This window comes from Garra rufa, chromosome 8 (assembly GCF_049309525.1).
Source record: "Garra rufa chromosome 8, GarRuf1.0, whole genome shotgun sequence".
Lineage (NCBI taxonomy): Eukaryota > Metazoa > Chordata > Actinopteri > Cypriniformes > Cyprinidae > Garra > Garra rufa.
In genome coordinates, this window is record NC_133368.1 from 45,683,544 (window position 1) to 45,692,166 (window position 8,623).

General features: G+C 31.3%; 1 protein-coding gene across 1 annotated transcript in view; it reads right to left on the reverse strand.

Annotated features, from left to right (window-relative positions):
- Positions 1–8,623, reverse strand: part of ttc21b (tetratricopeptide repeat domain 21B) — a 52,133-nt gene that overhangs the window by 17,006 nt on the left and 26,504 nt on the right. The gene's annotated exons all lie outside the window — the stretch shown is intronic.

Here is an 8,623-nt window from a genome sequence, read left to right on the forward strand (position 1 = left end):
TTTAATTCTGTCAGCATTTTCTCACCCTCCGAAATGTTTAGTAACAAACTAGAAAACATTTGCATACTACATGAAATATAAACTGGGAAATTTAGGAGGTTGTGAATGTAAATTGATCCTGTGAGTTTGAGGTGAGCTCTTGAATGCTTTAGAGGGGTATTACTTAAGCATTATTTATGTACTATTATAGTTTGTATTAATATTTTGAATTAATTAATTTTCTGTTTTTTAATTCGAATTATTGTTTATCATTTATCTGTAATTCTAAATTTATTTTTATTTTTAATATTTATTATATATTTTTATATTTATTTGGTTTTAGTTTAAATTTAGTAAGTTTCAGAATAAATCAATCTTAACAACAAATAAAATTTTTAATATAATATAATAAAATATAATTATGCTTAATAATGATCTGCTTAAAATTTTCAAGATAATCAACACATTTTACTCACAGTTCTCATTACCATAAAATGTAATGAATAAATAAATAAGACTAAAATAAAAAAAAGATGGACATTTCTAAAAGTTTAAGTTTTCATTTTATTTTTAGTTTACATTTTAATCATTTTGTTTTTTCTGTTTAGTTTTTTTATTTGAATTGCTTTTTCTTTTAATTCTAATTCTTGTTTTTCTTTGTAATTCTAAATAGCTTCAGTTTATTTTTATTATTAATTTATATTTCTATATTTATTTAGTTTTAGTTAAAATGTTTAGCATGTTTCAGAATAAATAAATCTTAATAAAATATTACATTTTCACTATAAATCTCATTACCATAAGATATAATAAATAAATAATAAACTAAAATAAAAAATGGTGAAATGTTTTTTTATTTAGCTTTTAAATTTCAGTAATTTTAATACTTAAACTTATTACTTATTTAAATTACTTCCAAAGACAACATTTCTAAATGTTCTTAAGTTTTTTACATTTTTGTTTTATTTTTAGTTTACATTTTAGCAATTCTAATTCTTGTTTTTTTATTTATTTCAAATTCTAAATAGCTTCAATTTATTTTTATATTTATTTTATATTTAATTAGTTTTAGTTTAAATTTTTTAATTTCAGAATAAATAAATCTTAATAAAATATTACATTTTCAATATAAAAATATAATATGTGACCTTGGACCACAAAACCAGTCTTAAGTCGCTGGGCTATATTTGTAGCAATAGCCAAAAATACATTGTATGGGTCAAAATTATTGATTTTTCTTTTATGCCAAAAATCATTAGGAAATTAAGTAAAGATCATGTTCCATGAAGATTTTTTGTAAAATTCCTACTATAAATATATCAAAATGTAATTTTTGATGAGTAATATGCATTGTTAAGAACTTAATTTGGACAACTTTAAAGGTGATTTTCTCAGTATTTTGATTTTTTTGCACCCTCAGATTCCAGATTTTCAAATAGATGTATCTCGGCCAAATATTGTCCTATCCTAACAAACCATACATCAATAGAAAGCTTATTTATTGAGCTTTCATATGATGTATACATCTCAGTTTTGTAAAATTTAACCTTATGACTGGTTTTGTGGTCCAGGGTCACATATAATATATTATGATACAATAATCTGCTTAAATTTTTTTCATGACAATTAACACATTTTTAAGTTCTCAATACCATAAAATGTAATCAATCAATAAATAAATAATAATAATAAACTAAAATAAAAAAATTAAATTGGTGTACAAAATGTTTTAATGTATTTTTTTTTTTTTTTTTCAGTTTTTGTTTTAGCAATTTTAGTACTTAAAATTATTTAGGTTACTTGCAAAGACAACATTTCTAGAAGTTTTTGAATCTAATTTTAATCATATTTATTTCAGATTTATTCATGGTTTTAGTACAATAACAGCATTGTTTCAGAGAAAAAGACACTGAACTCACTCTCTGCAAGGACAGAAGCGCTTCATCATTTTTATTGACTTTGCTCTGGACTTTGGCGAGAAGCACAAGATAGCGACAGTCTTCGGTAAGAAGCAGCAGCTCATTCACTAAAACAAATAAAGACAGAAAGATGCAACTGATCACACTTGAAGAAAAGCAACTGCACTGTGTACTACACAATTATTTTTTAATTACATTCATTTGAACCAGTTTCAAACCACTTTCAAACATCAATCGAAAGTGCACACCCATGTTCTTCCAAGACACACCCAAAGGACAATCTGACAATCCTCAATTAATTTGTCACGCAACAGGGTGTCGAATACACGCCCGGAACATATAACTAAGTATTTCCAAGGTGTAGCAAATAAAGTATAAAATTAAAAATACCCAGCAGACATGCAATATTCCTCTTTACTGTTTGAACACACTTTATCCTTTTATCAGACTTAAAAACATCTGTGTTTGATGACGGACAAAATCTAAACAAGCTCAAATCTCTACTAATCTTTTGGAAACAGCACTTTAAGCTCAATTTAAACGAAGCACTAACTTTTTTTTAGGAATGATTGAAGTGAGATGTTGCCATTTCATAATAACTTCATAATTTCTGAGTGGTTTCTCACCAGGATCATGTGTGAGAGCCTCTTGCAGGACTTTTTCACAGCGTTCATACTGCCTGAGCTTCATGAGCAGGTCAGCCAAGTCATAACGCAGGAAATTCTGCTGCCCGCTCTTCAGCGCCGCCTCATAATAGTTAATTGCCTGGGAAAAGTTATATAGAGGAACATCAGAAAACTACATTTTTAAAAGAGGAGGTAGAAAATGCCTTAGCCACAGAAGTCAGTTTTACTCTTACAGACGATCATCAAATAAGAGCTGTTTTTACATTTAAAAACTGGAATACATCTCTCAAAATTAGCTTCTTGAAAAACCCACAATCTTCAGGTTTAAAGGGGTCCTATTATGCTCTTTTACAAAGTCTTTTTTTTGGGGGGGGGGGGGGGGATACATAATATTATCATTATTGTGCTAATTTATTTAATTAATTACATGCCCGAAAACAGATCCAGCATAAGGCTAGTGAAGCTATCTACCCTGTATGATGAATAAATCTCTTATCACACATGTGTGCACATGTCTACAGTGCGTCTTGACGCGGCAACTGATGATCGTCACTCTAGTCAATGCTTGTGTTTACATCAGCATGTGCTTCGACCCTCTATACTGCACACATCAACGGCGCGGCTTCAGCACGGCTACCAGAGCAGTTTGCAGACACTTTACTCAATGCTTGTGTTTATACAAGCCATCCTGCTGCTTGCTGAAGCATCCCAGAAGCTGTCCATGCTACATTCACATTCACATTCACAAGTTAGGTGAATCCCCCCACCTCGTCCCTCCCCAACAACGATTTGAATTTCTGTAGGCAGGATTTATTTGAATGATATTCTAATGGACTGCGTCATGACATAACAGCATCCGGAAAACAAACGCTGTAGTCCAAAGGAGCCGTTCGTTGTAGTTCTTGAAAAGGGATTTTTAAAAAACTAAATATCTCCCTTTGGAGTGGACTTTGAGATTTGTAACTTTGTAGATGTTTTTTATGCCCAAGCATACACACCACACACTGGCTAAAATTCAAAAAGTGAAAAAGCACAATAGGACCCCTTTAAGAGACATATTACTGACTCTACTTCACTTACCTTTACATAGTTGTGGGTCTTGACTAGTGCTTTTCCAATCTTACTGGCCACAGCTCCATCTTTGGGGTTTTTCTTCAGGGCTTGTTCATAGACTTCAATGGCCAGCTCTGGCTGTCAGCAGAGAACAATATTTTCATACACAAGCACCAATGTAATGATACATTTTTATATGTATAAAAATGAGGCCATCTGAAAGTGAAGTTGTCATTAGACATGACAGATACAATGTATAGGTGAATCTCATGAAAAACAAACACACATATGTGACCCTGGACCACAAAACCAGTCATAAGGTCAAATTTTACAAAACTGAGATATATACATCATATGAAAGCTCAATAAATAAGCTTTCTATTGATGTATGGTTTGTTAGGATAGGACATTTTTGGCCGAGATACAACTATTTGAAAATATGGAATCTGAGGGTGCAAAAAAATCAAAATGCTGAGAAAATCACCTTTAAAGTTCTTCAAATTAAGTTCTGCATATTACTAATCAAAAATTACATTTTGATATATTTATAGTAGGAATTTTACAAAAAATCTTCATGGAACATGATCTTTACTTAATTTCCTAATGATTTTTGGCATAAAAGAAAAATCAATAATTTTGACCCATACTATGTATTTTTGGCTATTGCTACAAACATACCCCAGCGACTTAAGACTGGTTTTGTGGTCCAGGGTCACATATATACACTGCTGTTCAAAAGTTTGGCATCAGTAAGATTTTAAATGTTTTTTAAATAAGTTTCTTATGCTCACCATGGCTGCATTTATTTGATCAAAAATACAAAAAAAATAGTAATATTGTGAAATTATGTTTTTTTTATTTTAATTTTTGGTGTTTTATTTAAATTTAATTTATTTCTGTGATGCAAAGCAGAATTTTCATCAGCCATTACTCCAGTCTTCAATGTCACATGATCCTTCACAAATTATTCTAATATGCTGATTCATTATCAATGTTGGAAACAGTTGTTCTGCTTATTATTTTGTTTTTGGAAACTGTGATACTTTTTTTCAAGATTTTTTCAGGAAAGAAATTCATATATTCAAAACAGAAATATTTTTACTATTCTTTACTATTACTTTTTATCAATTTAACACATTCTTGCTGAATATAAAGTATTAATTTCTTTCAAACAAAGTAAAAAAAAACAAAGACTGACACTAAAAATAGTTAAAATAGATTTCTATTTTAAATAAATGCTGTTCTTTGTAATGTTTCATTCATCAAAGAATGCTGAAAAAAGCATCACAGGTTCCAAAAAAATATTAAGGAGCACAAATGTTTCCAACATTGATAATAAATCAACATTGCATCACAGGAATACATTTTATTTTAAAGAAAATTAAAATGGAAAACCACTATTTTAAATTGCAATAATATTTCACAATATTGCAGTTTTGTTTTGTATTTTTAATCAAATAAACAGCCTTGATGAGCAGAAAAGACTTTTTTAAAAAACATACAAAAGTCTTACTGATCACAAACACGGCAGTGTATATATTCTAAAAAAAAAGAAAATATTTCTAAAATATATAATTTGCTTAAATATTTTCATAATTAAACACATTTTTCCTTCTAGTTCTCATTACCATAATTCAAATAAATAAAGAAAAAAGAAAGAAAGAAAGAATTATTTAATTTAAATAAATAGTATTTTTACACAATTATTACAGTATATATATAATTTGCTGTATTGCCTTTAAACTGCTAACTTTAATAACAAAAAAAGTAAAAATTAAAGTGGAAATTATTTTTTGTAATACTGAATAGTAATGATAAAAATGTAAAAAAAAAAAAAAAAAAACTTGGGTTCTGGAATTTCAATGACTTTTCCAGTTAGATAAGGATTTACTGTTTACACTATGTAGTAAATATTTGTGCGGGAATAGAGGCAGACATCTTATAAAAAAGCAAGGCATATTTAAGTTTCTAAACAAAGATCTGTGCTAACGGCGAGATTCAAACACAAATGTAAGCATTAGAGTAAACAACTAGAATCTCTCCCACCTCCTGAATGTTCATGTAGGCATCTCCGAGTAAGAGGAAGGTATGAGGGTTTGGCAATTTGTCCACCAAATCCCTGATGAGAACATAGAGACATTAATGCTCTAAATGAATAAGTGTGAACATTGTTTGCACAGGTGTATCAGAGCTTGTGTTAAAGCTTGTCAACACATGTAAATAACTAACTAGAGCTGCAGGGTTACACACCTAAATAGGGTATTTAAACACATGAATACAAATGATTAAAGTACAGGTTCAGCATTCCATTCATATATAGAGTCAAAGTCAAACGTTTATATACACTTGATTCTTAATACTGTGTTGTTACCTGAATGATCCACGGCTGTGTTTTTTTGTTTAGTGATAGTTGTTCACGAGTCCCTTGTTTGTCCTGAACAGTTAAACGGCCTGCTGTTCTTCCGAAAAAATCCTACAGTTCATACAGATTCTTCAGTTTCTCAGCATTTTTGTGTATTTGAACCCTTTCCAAAAATGACTGCATGATTTTGAAATCCATCTTTTCACACTGAGGGCAACCGAGGGACTCATATGCAACTATTACAGAAGGTTCAAACACTCACTGATGCTCCAGAAGGAAACACAATGCATTAAGAGCCAGGGGTGAAAACTTTTGAACAGTATGAAGATATACATTTTTCTTATTTTGCCTAAATATATATTTTTTCATTTAGTAGCTACAGAATATACTTAGATGTTTCTCATAAGACAAAAAAAAAAAAATCAGGTGTGGATCATTCAGGTAACAACACAGTATTAAGAATCAACTGTATGTAAATTTTTAAACAGGGTCATTTTTATAAATTCAACTATTATTTTCTCTTGTCAACTATATGTAAATGTCTTTTATGTGAAATATCTTATTCAGATCAGTACTAAATAAAAATAACATGCATTTTGTATGATCCCACTTATTTTGGTAAAATAAGTAACATTTTCTACAAGGTGTATGTAAACTTTTGACTTAACTAAATAAATGTATGTATATATATATATATATATATATATATATATATATACACACACACACACACACACACACACACACACACACACACACACACACACACACACATATATATATATATGAATTTATGATATATATACTTTGACAAATTAAAATGCATTACCTATAGCAGCTCACGTAAAGCCGTTTCTCTTTCCTGTGGTTCAGGTAGATGTCTGCCATTTTTTCTTTGGCCTGTATATAGTAAGGCTGCTCAGGTGTGATGTTTCTGAGCATGCTCAGTGCCAGCTCCGTATCTCCTCGCATTAGAGCAAGGTCTGCATTGGCGATAGTGACTCGAAGCTCCTCTGGAGTGCCCGTAAACTCATTAATGGCATCCTGCATCACTTTAGCTGCCTCGTGCTGGAAATCAGAACAACTTTTAAGCAAAATAACAATTATATTACTACACAGGGTTCATACAGATACTGTAAAATTACATTCCAGAACTTTTCAAGCACTACTTTTTGGATTTATAAGGACTTCAGAGATCTTACTTATCGAAAAATGTCTTCTATTTCCAATTCTAAAAAAAGATAAATAGATTAAACTAAAATATACTAATAAAAAAATAATTTTGCAATGCAATAGTTTAATCTGAAAATGAATCCCACTTTTAATTTGATCTGTTTTTTGCTTGTGAATCGCTTGAAATGAATGATCAAAGTCATGAGTTTGAATCAATTGGAGCAGTTCCAGTGTAAGTGACTCAATTAATTTGGTTCATCTGTTCTTCTTTTCGCATCTTTAGCCATGCTTACATGACACTGTCAGTACTTCTCCTTGCTTAGCTCGTTAGTTTTCAGACATTAACTAAAATAAGAAAAAAAGGTATGATGTTTTTAAATTTGCATGAATTTTGTGTGACAAAATCAAACACTTATTTCATATATCCATTGTCTTTTAATAATTCAAGCACTTTTTAAACACCTCCTTAGGAATGTTGCTATTTTTAAGGGTTTTACAGGCCTTAAATTTCAAGTCAAAGTCAAGCACTTTAAGCATCTTGTACGAACCTTGTGCAGATTTATTAAAGGGGAAGTTCATCTAAAAATGAAAATTTTCTGACATTTCACTCTCAGACCATCCAAGATGTGGATGAGTTCGATTCCTCATGGCAACAGATTTAAAGGAATTTAGCTTTACATTATTTGCTCACCAATGGATTCTCTACAGCGAATGGGTGCCGTCAGAATAAAAGTCTAAACAGTTAATAAAACATCACAATAATCCACACCACTCAAGTCTAATGGATTGTTTCTTACAAACATGCAGCTTTTCACTTCACAAGATGTTAACTGGTGAACTGGAGTGGTGTGGATTACTTATAGATTATTGTGATGTTTTTATCAGCTGTTTGGACTCTCATTCTAACGGCACCCATTCACTGCAGAGGATCCATAGGTGAGCAAATCTCCAAATCTGTTCTGATTAAGAAACAATCTCATCTACATCCTGGACGACCAGAGGTTAAGTACATTTTTATTTTGGGGTGAACTATTCATTTAAGGAAATGAAGCTATGTTAAAAAAAACTGTTTTAAAGTTTACCACTAACCTGTTCTCCATTGAGCCACAGAGCCTCAGCTAGTTCCAGGAACACAGATACGCAGTCGGCCGAGCTGAGTTCAACTCTCTTACTCTGTCTTTTGGTTGAAGAGCCTGTTCTCTTCACGGCACACAGATTCATAGCCATCTGTAGCGTCTGAATGGCCTCCTGAAGCTGCCCCATTTTCCTTTGAGCCTGAGCTTTTATCAGGTGATACAGAGGATGCTCACGGATCTGAGCACAAACAAACCACATATTCATTCCCAGTCCTCAGATCAATACATTTAAACTGGTTTCTTACTGCAGTTCAGTATAGATGCCAGTGATGTTGCCTCACCTCAAAGTTGTGGCTAAGGCAGAGTTCCAGAGATTGGGAGGAGAGCTTGAAGTTTCCCTGCATGAGATGAATCTGTGCCATGAGGAGATGGGCA